This window comes from Dendroctonus ponderosae, unplaced genomic scaffold (assembly GCF_020466585.1).
Source record: "Dendroctonus ponderosae isolate FM_Combo_2020 unplaced genomic scaffold, Dpon_F_20191213v2 Dpon_F_20191213_11, whole genome shotgun sequence".
Classification (NCBI taxonomy): domain Eukaryota; kingdom Metazoa; phylum Arthropoda; class Insecta; order Coleoptera; family Curculionidae; genus Dendroctonus; species Dendroctonus ponderosae.
The window spans coordinates 54,249-65,764 of record NW_026017213.1 but is presented as its reverse complement, the minus strand read 5'-3'; the positions used below and the strand labels follow the sequence as shown (position 1 = coordinate 65,764).

The 11,516-nt window shown below is 40.8% G+C and overlaps 1 long non-coding RNA gene across 1 annotated transcript; it reads right to left on the bottom strand.

Moving 5' to 3' along the window:
• Window positions 1–10,367: 10,367 nt before the first annotated feature.
• LOC125503006 lies at window positions 10,368–10,826 on the bottom strand. The gene is made up of 2 exons (XR_007280646.1): window positions 10,702–10,826; window positions 10,368–10,527 (listed from the first exon to the last, which is right to left on the bottom strand). It is a non-coding gene; the product is annotated as an uncharacterized LOC125503006 (long non-coding RNA).
• Between the last annotated feature and the right edge of the window lie 690 nt (window positions 10,827–11,516).

Sequence of the window (11,516 nt, the reverse complement as noted above, 5' to 3'; positions counted from 1 at the left end):
CTGTAGTTTCTGGTGGTTACAGTGGCAGCTTGTGGCTGTGGTGTGGTTGGCGGGCTTGTCCTGCGAGTTGCAGGGGGTTGCCTCATGGTCTGCAACTTTGGAGTGGGCTTTGATGGGCAGCCTGAGTAGGAGGCTGGGTGAGCTCTTCCACAGTTGGCTCATCTTGCTGCCTTTTCCCGAGGAATCTGGCATTCTCGGGATTCATGCACTCCTCCACATTTCACACATTTGCCAGCAGGTGTACATTTGGACTGCCCATGTCCAAAAAGCTGGCACCTATAGCACTGGGTCGTCTGGCTCTTCGCATGCTGCGACTCCACTCCCACTCGCAGGTTTCCGAGTGCCCTCACCTCGAAAATTGATTTTTCAGTCTTGGGCAGCTGCACCAGGACCACTGCTATGGGCTGTCAGAGGAGTTCGCCGTCAGAGGAGTTGGGTAGCAGGTCCCTGTCCTCCTTTAGGGGTGTTGAGGGAGATCCCGCCTTAGCGGGTCCTTTAACGATACCGTCGCTGTCGCTGGAGGACATCCAGGAAATATTCTCAATTTCCTCCTGCTGCTCGGCGGCTGTTTTGGCGGCCAAAAGTTTTTTATCGTTTTTATTATTTTTATTTTTCAGCTGGTTTCTTTTCGGAAATTTAACTTTGTCGTACAAGGTTGGACTAAACATCACAAGCGTGTTTTTCTCGCTAACGAAACGCGCCAAGTATCTTTTTAGCTCAAAATCGTCGTTTTTGTTGAAATTTAGGAAGTTGTGTGCAAATTTATTTTTCAGCTGGTTTCTTTCGGAAATTTGACTTTGTCATACAAAGTTGGTCTAAACATCACAAGCGTGGTTTTCTCGCTAACTAAACGCGCTAAGCATCTTTTCAGCTCTAAATCGTCGTTTTTGTTGAAATTAGGAAGTTTTGTGCAAATTTATTTTTCAGCTGGTTTCTCTTCGGAAATTTAACTTTGTCGTACAAAGTTGGTCTAAACATCACAAACGTGCCTTTCTCGCTAGCTAAACGCGCCAAGTATCTTTTCAGCTCAAAATCGTCGTTTTTGTTGAAATTGGGAAGTTTTGTGCAAATTTATTTTTCAGCCGGTTTCTCTTCGGAAATTTAACTTTGTCGTACAAAGTTGGTCTAAACATTACAAACGTGTCTTTGTCGCTAACTAAACGCGCTAAGCATCTTTTCACTTTTTTTTATCAACTCACGCTTTCAGGGCGGTAAGTTTCAATTCACGTTATTATAAAACTTTTCAGCCTAGAAGATTAAAGACGTAATGAAAGAAAAAAAAGGTTAGCATAAAATAATTCCCAAAATTGTTAAATTATACATATAATAATTAACAATTTGAAACTAAATGGGGATTTTTAGTAATAGTAATATATGAATTTGAAGATATTTTTGATCGAACGCAAATTCTTCTTTTTTTTTTACAGGAAATACAATCGAAAAAATAGGAGATCTGTGGACAGAGTGTACTCCGTGTTATTAATTTTATATAACTATGCTTCATCCCCAGTAGCAGCGAATTTTGTAACAAAGTTTATAGAACTATTGACGGGATGTGCAGCAACTTGGTGGCAGGGTGTAAAATCCTCTATTTTCACCTTCGATGAAGCAGTTACAGCTCTCATACAAGCATATGGATACATTAAACCGCCACACCAAATCTACAGAGAACTCTTTGCCATGGAACAAGGTACACACAAAACGGATACCTTTATAGGCAAAGCCCGTGCTCTGTTATCACACCTGAAAGGCGATTCAGCCATATCAAAACATGTCTAGCTAGACATGATTTATGGTTTGCTCAACGTAAAGATTAAGGAAAGAGTTTCCCGCGAAGATGTAGCCACATTCATAGAGTTGATTGAAAAATCTCGTGAAGCTGAACAACTTTTGCACAGTTTCAAGTTACTTGACCCCACAACTCGATGTCAACATAATGCCATGCCGAAACCAAGACAGCAGTGCAACTTCTGCAAAAACTATGGCCATACTAGAGAGGTTTGCCGGAAGCTAGCTTCAAAGCAGTCGCATGACCAGAACCAGACCCTACCGAAAGTTGAATTTTTATTTTTTATTTTTTTGAGTTTGATAGCATGTTGCCTTTGGCGTTGTTGAAATTGCATCACCAATTTGTGTTTTTGGCATTGAAGTCCCCGCCATGTATCATTGGTCTGTTATCTGGGAAAAGCCTTTGAACATCCGCGGGACACAACGTAGCGCTTGGACTGACGTATACGGACCCGACTCCGATCTCGGACTTCTCCATTTGGACAGCCACTATGGATTCCTCCAGATTTGCCGGAGGCTTGACGATCTCATGGTGCTGGATGGACCTTTTCACTGCGACTAGTGTGCCTCCGCCCCTAGTTGGCCTATCTGCTCTGTGTGTCTGATAGTTGCGAAGTGTCTCTATCTCCAAGTTTTAGCATGGTGTCCTGGATGAGGCACACATTGACGCTGTATTTATTTGTCCTGGAAGTCTTGAAGCTCTATTTTCTTGTTCTTCACTCCGTTGGCGTTCCAAGACATGACACACAGAGGCTTGGGCCTGAGCAGTCTAGACACGACTGCTCATAAGTGCAATCATTTGCGCTTGCATGGCGGCCATGAATGTCTGCATTTGATTTTGGCATGGCCTGGATGGTTTGTTGACGGCTCTGCTGTAGCTCCTGCTGTTTTGGCCGACTGAGTGCTGTGATGCGGTGATAGTTGGGACTGCCCTGCGAGTTGGCGGTGTTTCTTTTCTTGTCTGCTGCTTTTGTATCGGTTTCGCAGGGCATCCGGAGAAGGAGGCAGAGTATGCGCCTCCGCAGTTTGCGTACCTCGCGGGGAACTGGACATTCCATTTTCATTCATGTGCGGCCGCACACTTGCCACATTTTGCGGCGGCTGTACATTTGGATTGACCATGTCCATAGAGCTGACACTCTGACTCTGAGGTTTCCCAGCGATCTGACGTCGAGTATGGCCTTTCCGGTTTTTGGCAGTAGCACCAGTACTACTGCTATTGGCTGGCCATTTTTCTTCCACCTCACTATGGTTGTTGGGTGGAATCCTAGGGCAATTAGCTCGTCTCTGATTTTGCCATTGCTCCATGACTCAATGACGCCTCTAATCACCACTCTGAGCTGTTTCTCCTCCTCCAGCTGGTACGTGTGGTACTGGTATTTATAGGTATCCAGTACCCTAGTCATTTGCCTGTAGTCTTCGGCGGCTGGAGGGTGTGTTCTGACTCCCTCCTTGGTGGTCACTCCGCATCCATAATTAATTTTCTTGGAAATCAGTCTTCGCGTTATTTCATCGTATTTGTCCTTCTCGCGAAGGATAGTTGGAGGTACCTTTGCCCTCCTTTCACTTTGCTGCTGGGCGGCAGGGGTGATCTGCTTCTTCCTCTGCTCGACATCAAGCTGCTGGGCGGCAGGGGTGGCCTGCTTTTTCTTATTATTGTTGCTATCATCCGGCTGGCTGGTCCTTAGCTGGGTTGCACTGCGAGGGTCCCTCCTTGGTCCCGGATCTGTAGACAAAATTGGGGCCTTAGTATTGTCCTCACTGGAGGACACAGGTCTTGCTTCCTCCTTCGTCAGCGATTTGGGATTTGATAGCCCTCGCCGTCTGAGGAGTCCGTCACCGGGCCCCTACCCTCCTTGGAGGCAATTAAGGAGGCTGCTGTCTCAGCGGGTCCCTCAACTACCTCACTATCACTGGAGAATGCTGCGCTCTCCTCCATTTTCTCCTCCGCAGCCACATCCTGCACTCCGGAGTTCTTGGCGGCTAGCAGCGTTTCCGCTTTCACCACCCGGTCTCTCCAGAATGCAACTTCCAGCATGGTGTCTCTAGTTTGGTCTCTAGCGCCTCAGCACCTCCTCTGCGAGGACTGCTTTGGACTCCTCCATGTCCTGCAACACACACAGTCACACAAAAAAACTTCAGAAGTTTCAGCACTAGCTGTAGAAACGTGCTGAAAAGCACACTAGTATCAGCGTAATACAGGAACTTAGGCAAAACCAAGACTGGTAAACCCTAGTCACAGCTGTCAACAGAGCGCGATGCGTAGCACGATGTTGATCGATCAAAGTATGAACTCTGTATGGTTAGAACGATCGATCTCTACTGATTCTTGCTCTGGCTGGTGCCTACTGGTCTTTGCACCGATGAGAGGGAGGGGGCGTGGCCTCGGTCTTTCACAGATTGAAACTGGCAGCGGTTTACGCCACGGTTGACGTTATCAAGATTAAAGGACGAAGCAGAAAGGGTCTTTGGCTTCCCTTCAGGAAGGCCTTTTGTCCTTATTAAATGCCCCTCGAATAAATTGAAACCGCAACGCGGATCTCCTGACGTTGTCGTGCATAAGACTAGCTCGGGAATGTCCATGTTAGGGCACTGGCCAGATAATGGATGACTTAGCGTGCCGATTTAGATCATGGGCAAAGGGAGCAACCGGTCTTGGCCATGTCGTAACTTTGTATGCATTACACCATTGTAAATATTTAATAAATTTTATATATCTATATATCTGTCTATCTATCTATCTCGATCAGACCGAGCTTAACTCCGACTCATGACAATAATGGATCATTGACTCACTATCCGACTTTTTCCTGGACAGCATTTCCTTGCGGAGGTACGCGTAATCGTGCTGCTTCGGAAACGCGTTTACCAACGCCTGTTACCATTCCCCCTCTCTAAAGTGGTAGTTATCGCGCCTACTAAACCACGTCCGTACAGCGCTTTGCAAGTTAACCTTCATAAAATAGACTCGTTGGTACTCTGACCAGCCATGAATCTCACCCAGTGGGTCAATCTTAGCCAGCCATCGATCGATATAACAATCTTTACTGTCTGGACCGATTTGTTTGGGTCCAACATTAAATTCTATCGATCAGCGATTTATCAATAAAGAACAGGTGGTAGGGATAAAGTAGGTACCGAGCAAAGAGTAGAATTAATCGGAAAATCAACTGGCTTGGCTGCCAGCCATATGCGTAGTAAAAATCTGTATTAATCGATTTATTCAAGCATGAAAGATTAATTGATTTTCTGACCTTTATCTCTACATTATATGTTTGACATTATAAACGCTATAATAGCAACGCACATTTTTTAAGCATTTGATAGCGATTCAATAGGGATCGAATATGGCTCTAAGCTTATAAATTCAAAACAACYCACRCCGCTGGTCCCTGTTTACAATCGTGCAAAACAGTACAGGTTAMGAAAATTTAGRACGATTTTCCTGCAATTGAAACGACTTCGCACGATTTYTTTTAAGCGTAACAGTTTATTAATATYACGATTATCACTTGTTATCACCAAAAACACGAGAAATTGCCGTATTTACTTGTCCAACAAATCCTCTTCCCCTCTTACTATCATGTCACTATCATGTACCTTTACCCCCTTTGCGGTGTTGTCATGATGAATGTTTCATTATGTTTTCTGGTAATTACCACCAAAAATTCGTATGAATTTTTAAATATAAAATTTCGACGCTGTTATTTTAATGACATTTGCTTGTCGCTTATTACAAACTAAGCAAATATAACATTAAATATATTCAAGGCTATCGTTTTCCTGCTATTTTCTTGTTGATGCCACTCATATATATCAAATTGAATACCGAGCCGGCAAATCAGCCCCGTAGGTACCTACTTTTGTATAGACTGTGAACCAATATTGCTCCCATAGAAAAATGTAAAGAAATGCATCTCTTTAATCTGAGGGGACCACGGCACGCCCCACGAGCTAGCCTAATTCGGCCGCTTTAGTGCTCCAAAATTGCCGTTTTGACCGCCTTGGAGGTCACGCTATCGCCTGAATTAGAGCCAGTCTCCCCCTCTTCTAGCTCACAATCCAGAATATCCTCCATATCCTGATCATCACCCTTGCCGATCGTCATTCGAGATTGTTCGCCGCACCAAAACTTCACTTATTATGAGCAAATAATGCACCCGTGGTGCATTATTTGCACCAAAAACGGTCACTCGTCCTACGCCGCGAGTCTACTAATTCCACTTTCGATATTGTTAGGTTTAATTCGCAAACGTATACAATCGAAGATTGAGCAATTCAACTAACGCTTGTTTTCTTGGCACAATCTCAATCAATCAATGATTATCGAAGAATCCCTGGAAAACGGCCAGCCATTGCCCGGAAGTACCGCCGCGCCATCTAGTGTTCCTGCTATGAAGTAGCAGCGATGTTAACACTCCCGTTCGTCCCACCCTCTAGTGTTGCCGTTCCCGCGAGATTCCGGCGATCACCGAGGTTGGCTGCAATATATGATTTTGCGACGAGTTGAAAGCGAATTTTTAATTAAATGAATGCACAGTTAAAGACAGAAATAAAAGAAAAAGGTGGACCGTATGCATTTATTTGCACACCTTTCCGGTATTCGTCTGCAAAAAGTGCAAAAAACTTTTCCTACAACTACAAAAATATGAGACATCGACTATATTGACTGGCGAGATACAATTCAATCATTCAAATACACAAAATAATTTAAAAATATAAATGAATCAAATAAAAGCAGAACCTAGAAGATTAGAACTCTTAAGTGAGATCCACAGGGATATTATAAAGTATGAAACAGCATATATGTAAAGAGAGACATTTTAAATGGAGACCTGAAAAATATCGATTTTTTTCCCACATAAATAAAAAATATTTTATAGCTAATTTCTCCGCTACAAATGATGGCCTGTGTGTTTAAGACATACACTATTCATATATCAGTATGGGACGTTTATAGAAATAACGCTCCAAACAGAAATCAATCAATGTGTTCTTATTTTGATGAGAAGTGGATTTAAAAACTATCCCTATTTAGAATGTGCTAAATTTTGATAGGACATCCCGGATATTTTTTTCTGTTTTGTGTCTAGCCAAAGTAAATACGATATAAAAAAATAGAGCTAAAAGAGCTAATTATTAATTTAATCATTTTTCAAATTTGGCAAGAACCTAAGTAATTCAACTAAGTACGTGGTATTTGTGGAGTTTCTTGTAAACTGCATCAATTTTATTTCAGTTGCCTCCCAATTTGCCAGTTAGTCGCTTTTATAACAAAAAACAATATTTGGAAATACTGATGGAATCTTGAACTTATTCGACAACTTGAACCAATTAAAAAATCCAACAGTACCATCAATTTATCGCGTGAAACCTAGAAAATCGAAGTAACAAATAAACAACTTTCTACGTCCAAACTGGAAGAGATTTTCTATTTATTCTGTCCGACTTTACCGTTTTAGTCAGGCAAGTTTTCGCTTTGAGATGGCTGGCAAAAGAGATCAAATTTCAGCCCAGCAAACACACCCCGCTCCCTGAGACATCCCACGGAAGTCCTTACAGGGTATAGGCCTAAGTCCCTCGGACGTCCCGGTACGTCCCCATATTTACGTGGGCCGTTCATGGGACATACTTTTGGGACTGTTCCTGTAAAGCTCATTTGGGATATTACGGGGATTATAGACGGGTTGCTTAGAGAACATCTGTGAAACGTTCTTAGGTTAATTAGCCAACCGTCAAGTTATTGCTAGGAACAAATATGTATAAAGTAAAAAAAAACTTTCTAAAAACGTTGAAGGTAGCTTTATTATTAAGAAAATTTAGAGTGGAAGCACTTTAGAAGAAACAACATACTGAACCCATAACATATACCTACCTATATTTCAAAACAAACAAAAAGCGTTTACGCATGGTATCAAACTAAACTTATTTTTGCTATGCTCTTCTAACTGAAACAGGTAAAGTTAATGTTTTCCTTTTCAGTCTTTTCGGCGCGTACCTGAGCCAATTTTGAGTTTCAATTTTAATGCCTTTTCTTCGTGGTATAAACAGCGGATTTTTAGCAAGACATCTGTAATAAAAACGAGATATATTTTATCATTTTTAAGTCCAACTAAAGGTTCTTGGACAGCTTCTACTTTAGGCCTCGCCACCGATGTTAGAACTTGTTCACTAAGTCTATTCGGATCACAGCAAGCGTTAGGCAAAATCAGATTCTTAAGGCCCTCATTAGAATGCTGACCTCATAAGAACACTGTAAACTATTTAATAATGTACTTGTTCTTTCATTTATTTAACGGTGATTTAAGATTTTGCTCAATTTTTAGGCGTTTTGGACATGGCTTTACGTTCGAAAGCATGGAAATTTAGCATACTTTTATACATATAAACGAAGATCATACATGAAAGTGATAAAAGTATAATTTAGCTACTTACTTTGTCTGTAGTAACACAATAATATATAACTTTTTCGAGCGCGCTAATTACTATTACTACATATACGTCCTGTTCATTACGTCCCTGGGAGCAAAAAATAGACCGCTCCTGGGACGACGCGCATGGGATCTGCACGAGATATTTGTGCGATGCGAGGGGCGGTCTAGAGACATCCTACCAAGGATCAACCCATGCGGGATAACAGGGATCAAAATAGAACGTCCCACGGACCATTTATGTTTGCTGAGAGGTGTGTATGCACAAATTATCACCTGCAACAACTTCCAAGCCTGGTTTATACATTTTTAACATTGATGTTTGCTACAAAACTACATTTCTTTCATTACAAAGTATAAGAACTGCGGATGTTCTTTTCGGACTCAACTGGTATAACTTGAACTTTCAGGATAGAAAATTGTTGTGCATTATAACAATGCAATCGCAGAAATCTTTAATAATGTCCGTTGGTCCATTTGGAGTGATGACAACGCCAACTGTTTCATTTCTAAGTTTTAAAGGCGCTGGCCGATTATTTTGCATGAATAATTGGTTAGTATTTAAGACCATGAAGGCTGTTTATTCCTGTTGATCTTCCCTGTCTTACATCGTTTGGCTGGCTTATGGGGGCCTATCCGTTGATGAATTGGATACTGTATCTCTATCTGTCATGTAGATCACCGTGTCAGTTCAGTTATCAGATGTCTCAGTCTTTTATTTACAAGAAAAGCTACTCCTCCTTGCCCAGGCTCGGCAGAATTTTTCTGATACAACCCGTGGCCTGGCGTGGCGTTTAGCCTTTTCTCTTCTGGAAGGTTTCACATAATCTAAGAATGTACCACTTTTTCTGCTCAAGTTCGTTTTGTGATCTAACTAAGGTGTTCTCCGGTTTTCATCGTTCTTTTATCATATGTGGCTACATACATTTCTGCTGTATTCATCTGGTGTTTTCTATTAGGATCTATCGAATTTTTGCGTCATCTGGGTCAGACGCTGTTTGTAGCCGCTCAATTTGAATCAGATACTACGGTGCTAGTTTCGGTACGCCCCAAGTATTTGATTTCCTCGGTACCCACCATATCTGATAGTCATTCCCCTATCCGCCACTTGGGGAGGCGCGCGATGGGAGACTAGAAAGCCCGCACGGGCAGAATGAAGGTGTGTCTGTTTTTCATTAAGAGGGAAAGTCTTCCCATTCTTTGCTGGTGACCTGGTCAAGTTTCGATGCCAATTGGGAACTTAAAACTGTGTACCAATGTTCAACGGGTAGGCCTAATAATTCCAATGCTCTTAAATGTTGGGTGACTGTACTAGTGAAGTTTCTTAAAGAAAGATAATTTTCTTTATGAATGTATTCTTACTCAAAAATGGCTTTTCAATGAGTTTGGATGATTATCTTATTGGTTTGATACTTACTGCCTAACAAATCCCATGCTTTATGATAATTAGCGTCAGAAACTTCGATGGAGGTCAATGAATTAGCAGCATCTCAATTGGTGCAAGATTTTAACTACCAAAACTTTTCGACGTTGTTGATAGATGATGGGTTATTATAAATTGAAGAATTATACGAGTTTTCAAATTGAATCTTAGCCTCAAATGCACCATGAAATTCTGGGAACTTTATTTTAGGCAAATTGACGTTAAGATTTGTCGAAAGTTTGGTGTTATCAACACTCTGAGTGCTGCGGGGAGGTTCCTGTTGAGAGACTTCTATGAAATACCGATCTAGTTTACCTTTGGCCTTACCTGTGGGGCTAAATAACTCATTCCCAAATTCAATTTGATAGTCTGAGTAATCTGTGGTGACAAGAAACAATTAATTCTAAATCTCTCTGAACCCCAGTAAATTCGGCCCATAGCAACTGAACTTTTTCTAACCTTACCTGTTCATTAAGTTCATATATTCTCTTAAGATCGAAAAATTAATTCACTTGGTCTGGAGGGGGAAGCGAGAATGTGTGAAAAATTAGGGATTTAGTTTCAATTAAATTTTAAATTTTATCTGCCTTCATCATTTTGTCCTCAGTTATTGATTTAGCTACTAATTGAATATGATTGTGTATTGCACAATATTGCATGCAACACCGATTATAGCACGCAAAAATAAATTAAGGGTTTTGTTCGATTCGAATAAATATTAATTATTGAAAAATAAATGGTTTATATTGACCCCAACAACAGACTACAACCGATGACCTAAAATATATAATTTTCTGTTGGTGCTGGAAAATCGATGGCTCTTAAATTATGTAACTTTTTATAGTGGAAAGGATGCAATATTTGCATTTGAGTCATTCTTCCGATCTGAAAATATGGTTTCAATTAAATCATGTGTTGTATGTCCTTGTGCAATATTTTATTTTTTATCCTTCATCCTTTTTTTAATAATCAAAAAAATTACACGAAGACAATCACTAGCTTTTGCTATTTGAGGATTATATGAAATTATATTTAGCGCTCCGTCTAAAGCATAGTTACCCAAACGTCGTCCTTGTCCTCGGGAGCGTCTAAGTGATCCTTGATCTCTTAAATTCCCCCATTAATGTCCAGTTCCAAATAATTTCCTATGTGGTAATCTGCTTGTTGGAAACCGCCTTTGACACTCTAACCATAAACGAAATGAATATCAGCTAACTCCATGTTGGAAGTGACGAGAAAACAGACATATTTTTTTACACAAAAACTATGAACGCTACAAGGTTTTATAATGAGCACAAAATTGTGGACAAATGATTAGTGCATCAACCTAAAAAAAATGAGTTGATTTTATCCTCCAACTAAAAAGTTCTGGTAGTTCTTGTACCACGACACTCAGGAATTTACCATTTGCCCAAAACGGTTGAACATCGTACCAGTCTCCCGGTATTTCGAAAAAGATAAATTTTTTGGAGAACTTTGACCATCAACAGCAAAGAGCCAGACATTTTTTGTTAATGAAAGTTAAGTCGCTTGCAAAGTCTTCTTTTGGTACAAAGAATATCGCAGTACCCTTTTGATCATGAGCTTACGGGACACCCTGTGTTTTAAGTCATTTAGTTGGAAATCGGTGCGGCTGAGCGAAGTAAATTAAAAGTTTCTTTTCTTCGTAAAATACTTCAGGTTTCCACAATTTGTAGAAAAAAGACTGATTCATAGTATCAGAAAAAAGTTAGAGCTTTTTTTCTACTTCTAACCCAAACTAACCAAAATTATACGTCTATGATGAAATTCTGACAGTTTTAATTTCAGATGTAGATTCAGCATATCAAACTTACTAAAGTTTAGAAATAATTTGCAAAAAAACTCTACTACTG